This window comes from Ceratotherium simum, chromosome 32, assembly GCF_057802395.1.
Source record: "Ceratotherium simum simum isolate JZ-2026a chromosome 32, ASM5780239v1, whole genome shotgun sequence".
Classification (NCBI taxonomy): Eukaryota; Metazoa; Chordata; class Mammalia; order Perissodactyla; family Rhinocerotidae; genus Ceratotherium; species Ceratotherium simum.
In genome coordinates this window covers 28,047,996-28,065,582 of record NC_141931.1, presented here as the reverse complement: position 1 = coordinate 28,065,582, position 17,587 = coordinate 28,047,996, and the positions used below count along the sequence as shown (strand labels likewise).

General features: G+C 41.0%; 2 protein-coding genes across 2 annotated transcripts in view; one reads left to right on the top strand and one right to left on the bottom strand.

The window, feature by feature from the left end:
* TUBAL3 (tubulin alpha like 3) overlaps positions 1-532 on the bottom strand; it is a 28,129-nt gene extending 27,597 nt beyond the window's left edge. Inside the window, 1 exon segment of the mRNA XM_087420868.1 lies at positions 407-532. The gene's annotated coding sequence lies outside the window, so the exon portion shown is untranslated.
* The window catches only part of NET1 (neuroepithelial cell transforming 1), a 74,216-nt gene that overhangs the window by 351 nt on the left and 56,278 nt on the right, over positions 1-17,587 (top strand). The window lies entirely within an intron of this gene.

Sequence of the window (17,587 nt, the reverse complement as noted above, 5' to 3'; positions counted from 1 at the left end):
TCCTCCTCCGGCCCTTCCTCAGGCGGGGCGCGGGCTCCTCCTCCTTCCTACCCACCCCCTTCTTTTAGGCGGGCGGCACGGGCTGGTCACTCACCTCCTTCTCCTGACCTTCCTCAGGCGGGGGCGCCGGAAGATCACCCTCCCCCCTCCTCCGGACCTTCCCCGGGCGGGGGCGCGGGGAGGTCACCCTCCCCCCTCCTCCTCCCGACCTTCCCCGGGCGGGGGCGCGGGGAGGTCACCCTCCCCCCTCCTCCTCCCGACCTTCCCCGGGCGGGGGCGCGGGGAGGTCACCCTCCCCCCCAATCCAGACCTTCCTCGGGCGGGGGCGCGGGGAGGTCACCCTCCCCCCGATCCAGACCTTCCTCGGGCGGGGGCGCGGGGAGGTCACCCTCCCCCCGATCCAGACCTTCCTCGGGCGGGGGCGCGGCGAAGTCACCCTCTCCTCCTCCTCCTCCGGACCTTCCTCGGGCGGGGGCACGGCGAGGTCACCCTCTCCTCCTCCGGACCTTCCTCGGGCGGGGGCGCGGGGAGGTCACCCTCCCCCCTCCTCCTCCCGACCTTCCCCGGGCGGGGACGCGGGGAGGTCACCCTCCCCCCTCCTCCTCCCGACCTTCCCCGGGCGGGGGCGCGGGGAGGTCACCCTCCCCCCTCCTCCTCCCGACCTTCCCCGGGCGGGGGCGCGGGGAGGTCACCCTCCCCCCCAATCCAGACCTTCCTCGGGCGGGGGCGCGGGGAGGTCACCCTCCCCCCGATCCAGACCTTCCTCGGGCGGGGGCGCGGGGAGGTCACCCTCCCCCGATCCAGACCTTCCTCGGGCGGGGGCGCGGCGAGGTCACCCTCTCCTCCTCCTCCTCCGGACCTTCCTCGGGCGGGGGCACGGCGAGGTCACCCTCTCCTCCTCCGGACCTTCCTCGGGCGGGGGCGCGGGGAGGTCACCCTCCCCCCTCCTCCTCCCGACCTTCCCCGGGCGGGGGCGCGGGGAGGTCACCCTCCCCCCTCCTCCTCCCGACCTTCCCCGGGCGGGGGCGCGGGGAGGTCACCCTCCCCCCTCCTCCTCCCGACCCTCCTCGGGCGGGGGCGCGGGGAGGTCACCCTCCCCCCCAATCCAGACCTTCCTCGGGCGGGGGCACGGGGAGGTCACCCTCCCCCCTTCTCCTCCCGACCCTCCTCGGGCGGGGGCGCGGGGAGGTCACCCTCCCCCCGATCCAGACCTTCCTCGGGCGGGGGCGCGGCGAGGTCACCCTCCCCCCCAATCCAGACCTTCCTCGGGCGGGGGCGCGGGGAGGTCACCCTCCCCCCCAATCCAGACCTTCCTCGGGCGGGGGCGCGGGGAGGTCACCCTCCCCCCCAATCCAGACCTTCCTCGGGCGGGGGCGCGGGGAGGTCACCCTCCCCCCCAATCCAGACCTTCCTCGGGCGGGGGCGCGGCGAGGTCACCCTCTTCTCCTCCGGACCTTCCTCGGGCGGGGGCGCGGCGAGGTCACCCTCCCCCCTTCTCCGGACCTTCCTCAGGCGGGGGCACGGCGAGGTCACCCTTTGTCCCTCCTCCAGACCTTCCTCAGGCGCGGGTGCGGGGAGGTCACCCTCTCCCCTGATCCAGAACTTCCTCAGGTGGGTGCGCGGGGAGGTCACCCTTCCCCCTCCTGCAGACCTTTCTCGAGACGGGGGGGGGGGGGGGGGGGGGGGCACTCTCCCCCCCCCCCGACCTTCCTCAGAAGGGGGGTCGGGCTGCTCCCCCTCCTTCTCCTCAGACCCTTTCTTGGGGGGCGCGACGCGGGGTCGCCAGTGGAGGTTGGTTATCCACACCCAGTGGGCTCCGGGCTGGAATGTGAGCGTTCCTAAATGCAAATAACAACACGGAAACTGTGCTGGAGCCTGCGGGGCTAGGGGAGAGGAATTGTCACCGCAGCCACGATAACTTCAGACGCCAAACTTTTAGCCTAAAAGCGAGCGTTAAAATGAACTGTTTTTCCGAGGCCAGAATCCTTTTCGAGAACTGGCCGAGTCGCTGAACAGAGCACAGTTCACGCCTCTAGCCTCCTGGGTGAAGAGATCGAAGAGGACAGTCACTGACTTTTTAACTATTGACACATTTCACGTTCTGTCTCGCGTGACAGTAAAGGATGGACACTAGATGAGGGTTTCAGAAGGTTGTGTCTGGAGGAGGAGCGCTGTAAGAGGAAGTACTGAAGACGTTGCTTTCCCATCACAGTATTGGAGGTGGTAGGTTCCAATGACTGGTTGTTGGACCTTGCATCTCCAAGGCTGTCTTCATCTGTAAAGTGGGCCTTATAATAGTTTCCACTTCCTCTAAGTTGTTGTGAAATTCAGTGAGATAATACATGTAAGGTGTATACCTAGTAGTTGTACACAGAGAATTCTCAATAAATGTTAAACTGTTATTTGTTGGTTTTTGTAAGAGTATTTCCACCTCTGCTTTATCTTTTCAAAAGTCCCTGTGGTCCATTTCACATTATTGCTTTAGATAAACTACAGTCTCTTACATAATTTACTTTGCAGTCATGGCTGGATGTGCCGATCCCTTTTTGAGAGAGAGATAGGAAAACACCTTACTTTCATCAACAAGGCATTTATAAACCCATTGTGAGTTACTCTGCTTAGGGTAATCCTTGCCTGAATATACCTTTGTGAAGCCTTTATACAGACTACAGCCTAAATTTAAGAGGTAGATCGAAGAGCAGAGAGAAAGAAGTCTTCATCTCTGAGATTGAGAAGCAGGAGAACCAGGAAAGACTAGTTAAGAGAAAATGAAAACAGAATTTCAAAAACGTCAGACAAAGGCAGTGTTAAATTCATTCTACATTCATTCAGTAATACTATTGAGCACCTGCCTAGTGCCAGGCATTGTTGTAGATACGGGGAATTCTGGTGAACAAGGGAAGATGAAGTCCCTGCTCTCATGCAGCTTAAATTCTGGTTGAGGGAAAAAATAATAATCAAGTGAATATATAAAATAGCAGGTGGTCATGCTGTGAATAGAATTAAGGCATGGTAAGGGGGACAGAAGTAAGGAGAGAGTGATGTTGCTATTTTAGGAAAAATCACAAGGAAAAGCCTCTCTGATGATAATGATGACATTTGAGCAGAGATCTGAAGAAATTAAGGAACTAAGCTGCGTAAATATTTGGAGAGAGGGGCAGCAAGTGCAAAGGCTTTGAAGTAGAATCCTGTTTGATGTGTTTAAGGAACTGCAAAGAATCCAAGATGACTGGAGTGGAGTAAAATAAAAGGGAGAATGGTAGAAGATGAAGTCAGAAATGGCTGGGGCCAGATCATGTAGTACCTGGTAGACCGCTGAAAGGACTTTAAGTTTGAATGAGTGAGTTGAGAAGCAAGAAGAAATGATGTGATCTATATTTTTAAAGGATCAATCTGTTATGTGGCAAGGATAGAATCAGGGAGACCAATTAGGAGATTATTGCAGTTGAGACATCGTATGAGAGTGGTAGATGTGGTGGAAAATATTCATATTTGGGATGTATTGAAAGTAGAGCTGATAGGATTTGCAGATGGATTAAGTGTGGAGTTAAGAGAAAAAGAGGAATGAAGGATGACCTCAAGAGTTTGGCCTGGGCACTAGAAGAATAGGTCTCCATGTTCTCAGAAAGGGAAGACTAGGGGAGAAGTTTGCTTTGGGATGTATTAATGAGACTCATATTAACAAGTTCATTGCAACAATTTTTCTTTTTTCTATTTCTTTAAACCTTTTATTGAAATATAACACTCGAATAAAAGAGTGTGTGAATCACAAGTGTTTAGCTCAGTGAAAGTTCATGACGTGAACTCACCTGTGTAACCAGATACAAATTTGGGAGTTGTCAGCGAATAGACTTGAAATCACAGTTCTGAGAAGTCATCTAGATAGTATAAATAAAGAGGAGTTTGAGGACTGAGCCCTGAGGCACTCCCAACATTTAAATTTTAAGGCAGAATACTGAGGATGCTCAGAAGGAACAGCTGGTGAAGAAAAGAACCAAGTGAGAACAGTATCCAGGAGGCCAAATGAAGAAAGAATTTCAAAAAAGAGGACATGGTAAGCAATGTCAAGTGTTACTGATAAGTAAAGGAGTGGAAAGTTTAAGATAGATAAGGAATGAAAAGACCATTACATCTGGTAATGAGAAAAGCATATTTATTTTAGGTAGTGTGTATAGAATAGTTAAAATATTGAATTAGAGTGTTTACAGTGGGTTGAGAGGAGAATAAGGTATGATTTATTCAGAAAATATGCGAATGCCAGACACTAGGAATATGGAGATGGAAAATACTGTCCTTACTCTACAAGAGCTTATAATCCTATAGGAAAGAAAGATAAGTTAATAATTATAATAGTGTGTGATAAAAGTTACTGTAGAGGTATACACAGGATGGCATAATGCAAGTAATCTTGACTAGAGACAACAGGAAATAATTCTTTGTTGTAATCCCTGAGTTTTGGAGGACCTACGTAGAGAGTAGGTGTAAATGGGTGATTTCATGTAGCGGAGAAGCATGTTGCAAGGCCCTGAAGCAAATGAGCATGATGAATTCTAGGTATCATAACTAGTTAGTTCACTGTGGCTAGATGCTAGTTGTGTAGAGGAGGGGACTAAGATAGGGATAGAGAGGAAGTAGTGATGAGAGATTATACTGAAGAAGTAAGGGCCACATCATGAAGCGGCCCTGTATGCCATGACAGAGTTTGGGTTTATCTTTGAGGCAATGGGGAAATACTGAAAGGCAACCAAATGACATGATCATGATTGCATTCTGGAAGGTCCCTCTGTCTGCCATGAGAAAAACAGATCCTTTTGGGGGGTCATGGCACTCTTTAAATCTTATGAAAACTATTCCTGAAAAAAATGCTTTTATACATAAAATTTTAGGAGATTTGTGGACCCTTGCAGCCCAACTATAGATACCAAATTAAAAATCCCAAATGTAGTTGATGAATTGGTGAGAAGTCAGTCTGCAGTAGCCTAGATGAAAAATGACGAGTGTTGGAATCTGATATCTAGCAATGGGATTGGAGAACAAGAAACATTGAGTGTGGATTACACTTTCAAGAAGTTTCACTGTAACAGCAAAGCAAGAAAGAATAATAGAGGGGGGTGACACAGGTTTGTAGGGTAAATTTGTGTCACAAGAAGGGATAAACTTGATATGCTGGAGGGAATAAGCAAGTAGAAGGAGAGGTTGAAGAGACAGGAGAGAAGAATGATGATTAAACAAGCTTCCAAAAAGGCAGAAAAGGATGGGATCCAAATTAAGGATAGAGAATTTAGCTAAGCTAAGAGCTATGGATGGTATAGTTTTAGGTAAGTTTGGGCAATGGTGTAGGTTGTAAGCAGGAATTTGAGGGCTTTCCCACCAGGCTTCTGTTTTTTGTGAGGTTGGAAATGATGTGTGCTGAGAAAAGGGTGGCAACATAGACAGCATGAGGAGAGTAATGGACTTAGAAGAACCTTGGAGGGAAAACAGGAAATGAAGTAACAAATCTATCTTCCATTTTCCAGAAAGGTTGTAAGATTATCTACAAGAATACATAAAATATGACAAGATAGTAACAATTAATAATAGGGCAAGAAACAACAATTTAAGCATGACATCAAATCCAGAAATCGTAAGGAAAATGATTGATGTATATGACTGTAAATATTAAAACTTTTTGTAGACAAGCTCACTATACACTAATTTGAAAGACAACAACATACAAGAAAATTAAAATATCATTGTCTTTTTTTTAAGTGTTCACATACCATACAGTTTACCCTTTTAAAGTGTACAATTCAGTGTTTTTCTGTATATTCACAGATATGTGTAACCATCACCACAGTCAATTTTAGAACATTTTCTTCACCTCAGAAAGAAACCCCATACCCTTTAGATATCATCCCCCTCCCCAACTCCCTAGCCCCTCTTTACTCCAAGCAGTAATCCACTTTCTGTCTCTCTGAATTTCCCTGTTCTGGACATTTCATGTGAATGGAATCATATGTGGCCATTTTTGATGGCCATATGTGGTGGTCCATCCTTTGCCCATTTTTAAATTGATTTGTCTTTTTTATTGTTGAGTTATAAGAGTTCTTTATTCTGGATACAAGTCCCTTACTAGATGTATGATTTTCCCATTCTGTGGGTTGTCTTTTCACTTTGCTGATGTTCTTTGAAGCACAAAAGTTTTTAATTTTGATAAAGTCCAATTTATCTATATTTGTTGCTTTTTCTTTTAGTGTCACATCTAAGAGTCCATTGCCAAATCTAAGGTCATGATGGTTTACCCATGTTTTTTTCTAAGAGTTTTATAGTTTTAGCTCTTACATTTAGGTCTTTGATCTGAGTTAATTTTTATATATGTTGTAAGGTGAGGGTCCAGCTTCTTTTTCCTGTGGCTATCCAGTTGTCCTGGCACCATTTGTTGAAAAGACTGTCCTTTCCCCATTGAGTGGTCTTGGCACTCTTTAAACTGGTTGACCATACATATTTTAGTTTATTTTTGGACTTTCAGTTCTATTCCCTTGATGTATATGTATATCTTTGTGCCCCTACCACAGTGTATTGATTACTCTTGCTTTGTAGTAAGTTTTGAAATTGAGACATATGAGTCCTCCTACTTTGTTCCTCATCTTAGGGAGAAAGCATCCAGTCTTTCACCATTAACTATCATATTAGCTGTAATTTTTGTAGGTGCCCTTTATCAGGTTGAGGAAGTTCCCTTCTATTCCTAGTTTTTTTAGTGATTTTATTGTGAAAAGGTGTTGGATCTTGTCAAATGCTTCCCCCCCCCCCTTTGGTTATTGAAATGATTGTGTGATTGTTATTTTTTATTCTATTGACATAATGCATTACATTATATTTTAGGTATTAAAACAACTTTGCCTTACTGATATAAATCCCAATTAGTCATGGTATATAATCCTTTGTATATATTGCTGGATTCAGTTTGCTAGTATTTTATTGAGCATTTTTGCATCCATATGATATCTAACCTCTTAATCTTAAATTCGTGTGCCTGATGCACAGTGAGCCAATCACAAACACCAGTGCTTGGACATAGAGAAAGATTTATTCTAATTGGCCAAAATGAGAAGGCAGAGGATAGGTTCTCTCAAATCCGCCTTAATGAAAGAAGAAAGTAGGGGGTCTTTATAGTGCTAAAGGGCTTGGGAGGAGGAGTTTTGGAGAAACAAAGGGGAAATCCATGTTTCTTTCACTCCAGTAAGCCCTTGGGCAGCCAGAATTCTGGGCATCAGTGAGAGCTGGGGGCTGGTTATCTGATGGTCATAACTTCCTTAAAGGCATTCTTTTTCTTCTGCAAAACAAGCTCATAAATCCTTGTGACCCTTGAGTCATCCCTCAGGTTAAACAAGAAAACAGCAAATTAACAAGATTAAGTTGTTTTCATCTGTCCTTGTGTTGGTAACATGGTCGAATGGTAACCATTGTTCTTATTGAATATTTACAGTAACTCAGCTTCACCTATTCACAAGAGGTAGTGGTCTGTAGTTTTCTTCTGATGTCTTCATGTGGTTTTAGTATTGGGGTAATACCAATCTCATAAAATTAATTGGATGATGTTCCCTACTCTTGCATTTTTTGGAAGAGTTGATGAAGAATTGGTATTAGTTCTTTAAATGTTTAGTAGGATTCAGGGGTAAAGCCATCTTGGCCTGGGTTTTTCTTTGTGGGCAGTTTTTTGATTACTAATTCACTCTTCGTTTGTTATAGATCTGTTTGTTCTCAAGTCAGTTTCAGTAGTTTGTGTCTTTTTTAGAATTTGTTCATTTCATCTAGGTTATTTCATTTGTTGGCATATGATTATTCATAGTATTCCTTTATAATCCTTTTTACTTTGGTAAAGTCAATAATAATGTCCCCCTCTTATTTCTGATTATAGTAATTTGAGTATTCTTTCTTTTTATGTTGGTCAGTCTATCGAAAGACTGTCAGTCTTGATCTTCTGGCTTCACTGATTTTTCTGTACTGTTTCTATTCTCTATTTCATTAATTTCTACTTTACCTTTTATTATTTCCATCCTTCTGCTTGCTTTAGGTTTAGTTTGCCCTTCTTTTTCCAGTGTCTTAAGATGCAAGTTTGTTACTTTTTTTTTTTTGTAGTTTGGCCTGCTATGTGTTTCAATGGTTGTTTGAAATCTTTTTCTTTCTTAATATAGGCAGTTATAGCTATAAATTTCCCTCTAAGCTCTGCTTTACCTATATCCTGTAAGTTTTGATATTTTGTGTTTTCATTATCATTAATGTCAAATTATTTTCGGATTTCCTTTTTTTTTTTTTTTTTTGTGAAGAAGATCAGTCTTGAGCTAACATCCATGCCAATCCTCCTCTTTTTGCTGAGGAAGACTGGCTCTGAGCTAACATCTATTGCCAATCCTCCTCCTTTTTTCCCCCAAAGCCCTAGTAGATAGTTGTATGTCACAGTTGCACATCCTTCTAGTTGCTATACGTGGGACGCGGCCTCAGCATGACTGGAGAAGCGGCACATCGGTGCGCGCCCAGGATCCAAACCCGGGCCGCCAGTAGCGGAGCACGCGCACTTAACCGCTAAGCCACGGGGCCGGCCCTCTGATTTCCTTTAGATTTCTGCTTTGACCCATTGATTATTTACGAGCATGTTGTTTAGTTTCCACATATTTATGAGTTTCCTAATTTTTTTCTGTATTTCATTCCATTATGGTTGCAGAACATATTTTGTATTATTTATATCCTTTTAAATATGTTAAGGTTTGTTTTATGTGCTGGAATATGGTCTATCAAGGAGAATGTTCCATGTGCACTTGAAAAGAATTTATACTCTGTTGTTGGATATAGTGTTCTATAAATGTGTTTTTATAGGGTTGTTCAGGTCTTGTATTTTCTTGTTGATCTTCTGTCTAGTTATTCTGCCATTATGGAAAATGGGATATTAAAGCTGTTATTGTTGAATTGTCTATTTTTCCCTTCATTTCTGTCAGTTTTTGCTTCATGTATTTTGTTTTGTTATTAGGTGCATATATGTTTGTTATATCTTTCTGATGGATTGATCTTTTTATCATTATAAAATGTCCCTGTTTATCTTTGGTAACATTTTTTTTGTTTTAAAGTCAGTTTTGTCTGATATTAATATAGCCACTCTAGCTTTCTTGTGCTTTGCTGTTTGCGTGATTTATTTCTCTATCCTTTTACTTTCAAGACTTTTGTATCTTTGAAGCTAATGTATGTCTCCTATAGACAGCATATAGCTGGATCATGTTTCTTGTTTTAATCTATTCTAACAATCTCTATCTTTTTATTGGGTTGTTTACTGCACTCATATTTAATGTCATTTATTGACATGGTTTTATTTATGTCTGCTATTTTACCTTTTGTTTTATATATGTCTTTTGTTTCTCTATTCCTCCTTTGTTGCTTGCTTTTACATTAAGTGAATGTTTTCTAATTTAGAATTTTAATTTCTTTTTTTTCACTTCAACTGATTTTATTGGTGCTTTTTTTTTTTTCATATGGATTCACATTATCGTCTTGGCTCACTTGCTTTTAGCCTGAAGTACTTCCTTTAGTACTTCTTGTAAGACAGGTCTACTAGCAGCACATTTTCTCAGTTCTTGTTTATCTGGGAAACTATTTCACCTTCATATTTGAAAGATAGTTTTGCTGGATTTAGAATTCTTGGCTGATAGTGTTTTTCTTTGAGCAGTTTGAAAATGTTATCCCACTGCTTTCTCGTTTCCGTTGTTTCTGCTGATAAGTCAGCCATTAGTCTTGTTGGGATTCCTGTGTAAGTAGAAAGTCATGTTTCTCTTGCTGCTTTTAAGATTTCCTCTTATCTTTGACCATTTTTACTGTGAAATGCCTGAAATCTCTTTGACTTTATCATCCAGTTCATTGTGCTTTCTGGATGTGTAGGTTATCCTTTTTCAGTGAATTTTAGAAGTTTTCAGCCATTGTTTCTTGGAATTTGTTTTTTTTTTCCTTTTTCACCTCTCCTTTTAGTACTCCCATTACATGTATGTTGGAGGGAAATCTGGCAGATAAAAAAAAATTTTAACAATGCATATATTTAAACCAAACAATTCTACTTATAGAAGTTTATCTTCAAAAAGTAATTGCTCGAGCATATGTGGGTGGTTGTACAAGAAATATATCACAACACTTCTTTTTGTTTGTTTGTTTTGTGAGGAGATGGGCCCTGAGCTAACATCTGCCAATCCTCCTCTTTTTGCTGAGGAAGAGTGGCCCTGGGCTAACATCCTTGCCCATCTTCCTTCACTTTATATGGCACACCGCCACAGCATGGCTTGCCAAGCAGTGCGTTGGTGCACGCCCGGGATCCGAACCGGTGAACCCCCGGCCACTGCAGCGGAGCGTGAGCACTGAACCGCTTGTGCCACCGGGCTGGCCCCCTGTCACAACACATTTTTATAGTAGACGGTTTAGAAAAATAGTGGGAGGACATTCAAGTCCATGGTACTTTTATACAGTGAAATATCATAACTATAATAGTTTTTAAAATCTTTTTCCATAATTCAGATGGAGTTGATTTGGTATATTATGTAAGGTATATTTGGGTTTTGATTTATTTATTTTTTTTTTTTAAAGAAAACCTTTTTTTTTTTTTTTTTTAAGAAAACTTTCTTTTTCTTTCTTTCTTTTTTTTTTTCTGGGAAAAATTCACCGAGCTAACATCTGTTGCCAGTCTTCCTATCTCTTCCTATCTTTTTTTTTTTTTCCCTCCTCAAAGCCCCAGTACATGGTTGTATATTCTAGTTGTAAGTCCTTCTCGTTCTTCTACGTGAGCCACCAGCACAGCACGGCTACTAACAGACAAGTGGTGTGGTACTATGCTCAGTAACTGAACCTGTGCCGCCAAAGAGGGGCACACTGAAGTTTAAACCACTAGGCCGTGAAGGCTGGCTCGCTCTCTCTTTTTTTTTTTTTTTTTTTTTGCTACCTTTCCTCTGTGCACCTGTGTAGGTTTTCTCCATCATTAATATCACTACCAACCTCATGTGAAAAGCTTTTAATTCTTGGGAAGATGTCCTGCTCACAGTGATGGATACAGGTTTTCAAAAATTCTAATTTTCATTTGAAAGCTCAGATTTTATCTTTGGCAGCGATACTTCATTGTAGAATAAATGTCTGCAAAATACCCAAGTCCAAATAATGATAATTTCTCTGTTAGTCTTTCTCTCAAATAAAAATATTGCTCTATGAAAATGAACAGCTAATGCAGTTGACAAGTAGATTGGTTGTACAACTGCTTTTCCTCATGAAAACCTTATTTCACTGCTCATGTTTCCTTATTCAGAAAGGATCTTCCCTGGCAATTTGTGTCTTTAAATTGTTACTTTTGATCCATTTACACATACTACCTAATTCTCATTCCTTTGAAGTTAATGAGTTTTGTCTCCAGCTGCTTTTAAAGAGTTAGGGAAGAGAGGATATGACCCAGTGTACAAATGGAGGGTTTAGCCTTAGATAATACAGCTTATCCGTTATAACAAGAGAGAAGGGAAAGTTTATGGTATGTTGGTAGATTGGACAGTGTCAGTATGTGGGATATAATATAATGAGATGCAAAGTCGTAAGCTGAAAGTGAGGTAGGTGTGGGGAGGGAGTATTGAAAGAGTAAACAGAGAAAGATTTTAAATAGTTATTTCGTAGGGTAGGAGAGGAAATGACAAGGGAAAGGTAATAGCATTGCTGGGCAGAACTGAAGACTCTTGAAATTTGTAGTCAGGAATTTAAAGTGAAGCTAGTCAGCGTACTATTGATGAGCGGACCCTCATAAATAGATAGATACGTACAGGAATAGTCATACTACATCTACAAAATATGAGTATCAGGCAGCTGCTTCAAATCTAAAACTAGAATAAGTAGTGCCAGAATTAGGAGTAAGAGTCCTAGGATATGTTCAACCTGTTCTGCCACCAGCTTCGACTATTAAAAATGCAAGTAGAAATGTGTATTCTCATGCTACTGTTTATGGGGCTGCCCTTTAATCAGTTTGACCCACGTGGTTGGAGCTCATTTCCAGCCACACCCATTGCTAGTTGTTAATCATGGCCATCAAAGCAAGAAACGGGCTAGACTAGAGGGATGAGCTAGGAAATAGAAATGACTAGGATATGTAGAACCTAGAAGAGATGAATTACTGTTTTAAATCTTGTCGACGCAAAATAATCAATAACCATTCTGTAGATAAGAGAGATAGGGAGCGTTTTACTTGAGCCAGGGTGAGGATTATAACCCAGGAAGGCAGTTTCCACGAAGGAAGAAAGCTTTCTGGAGAAGCATGGTTTTCAGTACAGTTTTGTACCTTTTTAGAACAAAGAACATACATTAAACACACCCAGGATACATATTCATCAAAGTTTCAAAGAGGTATTCAATTGCAAATTAGCAGGTCAGCATGACCCTGATGTCCAGGAAAGGGAACTTATCTTTAAGAGTACTAATACAGGCATTACCTATGGGGCGTTATCAATACTGGCATCACAGGAGGGGAAGTATGCATTCTTATCTTAAGAGAGTGCATTCTTTACTTCAATGGTTAAAGCAGATGTACAATGTATGTTTGATTGGCCATAAGTTTCAGCCTTCTTTAGTACAAGCCGAATCAGTTTTGAACCAGAATAGCTACCCCCTATTCCTTAATATGTGCGAGTCTCTTGTCATTTCCCCCTTTTGATCAATAATCTTTTGATAACAAGCATTAATGATCAAGATAGTGTCCCTCAGTGCCAGGGTGCTTGCTGGCTGCCCTGGGTCCATCATGTCCCTTGGTGCTAGGCTTTTATTTCATTGATTTGCCCAGCTATCCACATTGGGTAGAAATAGGCATAGTGGACAAGCATAGAGGTATATATTGACAGGGGAAGCATTTCATAGGTTATGTAATTTGTCAATTATTCTTAGATTATCACACAAATATGGTACTGTGCTTTTATATGACTTATGATTACATTGTTTATAACAGTGGTAGTAAATTTAACATTTGAAATGATTGTTTAGAAGAATGAGTTTTAGGTATAGTCTTTATCAGGAAAAGAAATTCCTCCAGAATTATCATCACTCTAGCCTGCATGCCAGTCTTAGAACAAAGGGTTTAAATGAGATATAAGGGTGGAAATACAGGCCTGGTCCAGAATCTTGGGACAGCTGTCTACAACAGATGCCATTTTCTCATCCTGGTTTGGAGGTATTTGTCTTGGACAGTCAAAGTCAGGTATCAGAAACGAGTTGAAATCCACTCAGGCAAAGGGGCCTTTTTAAATAAGAAACTTGAATCTATAAGTCTGTGCCCTTTAATTTTGCAGCACATGGATTGGTTAAAAGTACCTGTTATGATTCTTTCCAAGAGGCTGCAGAGTCTTTTATTTGATGCCTCTTCCAAAAAACAAATTCTCTAGGTTGTAGTCCATGATCCTTAAGGTCTTTGTCTCCTGGGGTCTCTGTGAAAGGAATCAGCTACCAACCTTTCATTTCTTTTAAGCACCTCAGTGAGACCCTGACAACAATGTAATATATCTCTGTTAAGGAAGCTGGTTCATACATTCCTTCATCTAATTACATAGGCCATCCTGTTATTCTTTTGAAAGGAGACAGCCAATGTTTACCAAAAGGTGTAGATCTAAGATTGAGAAGTACTAGCAGAACAGCTTTTGGCCATGAGAGATTAAATGCTTCTGACAGTTTTGCCAGTTGAGTTTTGATAGTGCCATTAGTTCTTGCCATTAATCCTGAGGACTCAGGATAATAAACCCTGTGAAAGTGCTGCATTATTGGCCAATGTCACAGGTAGATTTAATTACTTGTCTGGTGAAATGAGTTCCCCAGTCACTGTGTAACTCAGTAGGAATTCTCCTGACAAGAATTATCCTTTCCAATAATAATTTACCTACTGCTAAAGCTGTTGCTCTTCCACAAGGAAAGGCTTCAACCCAATGTGAGAACACACAGATCATTACTAAGATATAATTATATCCTTGAGATGGTGGCATTTGAACAAAGTTCAACTACCATACCTCAAAGGGTCCCTTAGGAAAGGGAAAGTGACCTTGCAACCCATGAAGTGTTTTCCCAGGATTATATTTAGGACATATAGTATAATGAGCATATGCTTTATGAGCCACTATGGGAGAAAGTTTCCAAAAATATTGTTTTCCTCATAAAATCATCTTTTCAGGTACCTAATGGGTTAATTGAAGTATATGCTGGAGCAGTGGCAATTGTGCTCCAATAGATACTATGGTTTTTTATCAGGCCCAAACCACATCTGTGTGTGGTGTCAAAAATTCCCTCTTTTCGTTGCCATATTTATTTCTCTTCTTCCTTGGCAATTTCTTGAGCCTGTAGAAGGAAATCTTTCACTGTGTTATCAGGGCTAACAGAGAACAGTGGGCATTCTTGAGGCTGGACAGGATATCCAGCCCAGTAATGTCCCTGCTCGTCCTTTAAGTAAGACTCATCTGTAACCAAATAGGATAATAAAATGCAGTCATGGTTGTTTTCCTCCTGTGGTGCTGGAAGAAAGGTGGCAGAGTTAAGATAATGACTAGAATTACAAGTGATAACATTATACCAGGACATATTAGAAATTTTTTCAAAAGTTTCATATGATTTCTAGAACACATTAATAACATATACACATGCAAGGATATTTATAAGGGAGGCTTAGCATCACTTATTTGGCAATGCTTCCCGTGTAATTTAACGTACCAAACAAGCCTAATTAGTTTAGTATCTCTATAGGAAGAGAGATATAGGAAGAGGGAACATCTTTATAGGAAGAGAGAACAAATCCTTTGAGACATCCCAGGGGCCTGCTGGAAATTCTCAAAGTTACTCTCTGGTCAACAGAAAGACGTCATTTAGGATTTGAGTTTTGGGGAAGCCTGTCAAAAATATCAAAAGCTTTTAAAACACTTAGTCAAACAAGATCATAGGTCGCTGTGAAAAAATGCTTAGTTATCCATTTCACCATAGTGGCAATTAAAGATTTTCAGGCAGCTGCAGAAAACTAAATAGCTATAAGAAAAACCTTACCTCCTGTGATTAAAGACCTGATAAAAACAATACAGGAATTTCATTTTGATAAAACATAAAATCCCTACCCTTCTGGTAGACTACTCAAAATACATTTCAGAATCTCTTAATCAAGAGCAGACTTAAAGTCTCAGAAAATTATCCTTTTAAGAGAAAGAAAAACCAAATTCTAATTTTTGCACCAGCTTACTTTTGATTTTAAAACTTATTCGTTTAATTAAATTCATTTTCATATTAGCCAACTTGACCATGCACAAAACTCCTTCCTCAGGGTTCCTCTTCTGCAGTCCTTCTATACCTTTCTTTTTACATCCAGAATTTGTCCCGTACCTTCCCTCCTTCCTAGTACTCTAGGACAAAAATATCTCCTTTCCTTATACCTACCTTCTTTACTGGAAACATACATCTTTCTTTTCTTGTATACAAAGATGTTTTCCCTGTTTTTTACATTAGCATCCTGTGGATTGGCAGACCCACAAATACTGTGTAGAAACATGTGCTTACTCATAGAAAACTTCCTCATAGAGTGGCACAAAACGTGTTTATTAATAAACCCAAGTATTTTTCTAGTTTTTCTATAATAAGGCAAAGGTAGATAAATCTATGTTTAGTAATTAATGTCTAATACTTTGTCTTTTGTGGAAATGACCTAGATACTCAATAAATTTCTGTCGTTTAACTTACCAAACTCTAAGGTTTGTCATCAAAAGGTTTTGAAGTTATTTTAAATACATATACCCTAACACATAATTATTGTTAAAAAGTTCACCCAAAAACATTTCTCTTACTTAAATCTATTTAGTTTACTTGCTTACAATAATTATATTTAGATTGCCTACAAAAACTTCATGAGACTTAGACAAAACCAGCTATAATTCGAAACTATTATTTTTGCTGACAAATTTTGTAACAGAGGTAACTTGTATGTATCATATCCAATGCTGATAACTCTGGAAACATGTTGATTTCAATCAAACCAGAAAGCTTAAATAAGCTTTCCTTTACCAAAGATCATTTTATATCATGTTAACTTGAAAAATCTTTGGGTTAGTTTCTATTACATTTAGAAATAATTTATATAAGCACTTACTATAAGCCAATTGAATAGCGCTCTCTTATAAACTGGTCTTAATAATACTATCTGGAGGTAGAAAAATATCACATTTATAATATACATATATAGATACACACATAAACACACAGACAAATGCAACATAGAGTTTATAGCCTCCGATTTTAAATTTTCCTGAGATTTTTGGGCAAGGGTGCTTTCATAGCAGTCTGCATCTCTGAAAGCTTCTTCCCCCCCTTTTTTTTCTTTCAGTCTTAGGAGTCTGGGATGTTCTAGATAATATCTCCTGGAGAGGCTACAAGTTTTTGAGATAAACAGTGGAGGTTAGTTACTTGTGAAAGGACTGACATGCCCACCCAATTACATTATCCTCAATTTTCTTCTTTCCCTCTGGTTACTTAGTTTTATCTTAATTCAAGGAAGAAAGCCTGAAAAATACCTATCAGGCTTTGAATATCAGCTTCCAATTTGGCCAGATTTTTGATCATAAGTTGCTAAATTCTTTCAAATAATCTTGTTAGGTTTCAGCCAGGACGAACAGTAACTGTACCTGGCAGCATTAAACAACTCTAATAATTTTTAATTCGTTTTCCCTTGACTATTTACGAGTAGCAGTTTCCTGGAAAGTCAGAGTCTCGTTAACTCTGGGAAGGGCTCATATTGGACCCTCCTTCTAAGGAAGATTACATTAAAGCTTTGACTTAATAGACTTCTTTTAGGTACCTCTTATAACTTAATTTTTTGTTAGCTTTTTGCAACAAAACTTTCAATGAGGCTATTTTGGAATTTTGAAGACTTTGCTTTTAAGTGCACTTCTTTTTTTTTTTTTTCCCCCCAAAGCCCCAGTAGATAGTTGTATGTCATAGTTGCACATCCTTCTAGTTGCTATATGTGGGATGCGGCCTCAGCATGGCTGGAGCAGCGGTGTGTTGGTGCACGCCCGGGATCTGAACCCAGAGCATGTGCACTTCACCGCTAAGCCACGGGGCCGGCCCTAAGTGCACTTTTTAAAATGATCTTATCTAATTGGAAAGTTCCTTCCAATAGCCAATATAATTCCCTTGAGGCTGGCAGCAGTTTGGTGGAACCCTAGCCACAAATAGAGTCCAACCATCTCTGGCACTCTGACTACAATAGAGTGCAACTCTATTTTGTCTGACTATTTTGGGGCCCCCCAGCCTGAGGATTATCAAGCCAAGCTCTCAGGACACAACACAAGCTCAGGAAGATTTTGCTGTTCTCTGTAAGTATTTACAGCTTCCGGAACCTTTAGTTTTTGAGCAATTGTGCTGGAACGTGGTGTGCTTGACTCTTTAGGGATTAAAGATTTTATTTAATCTCTGTTTGGCAGCTCGTAAATCTAGTGCACAAAAGAGACAAATTTTGGAACCACAAAGGAGCCCCAAAGTGGCCACTATAATTTTAAATTATCCCAGCTTATCCTAATCCAAAGATCCAGCCATTTACAGT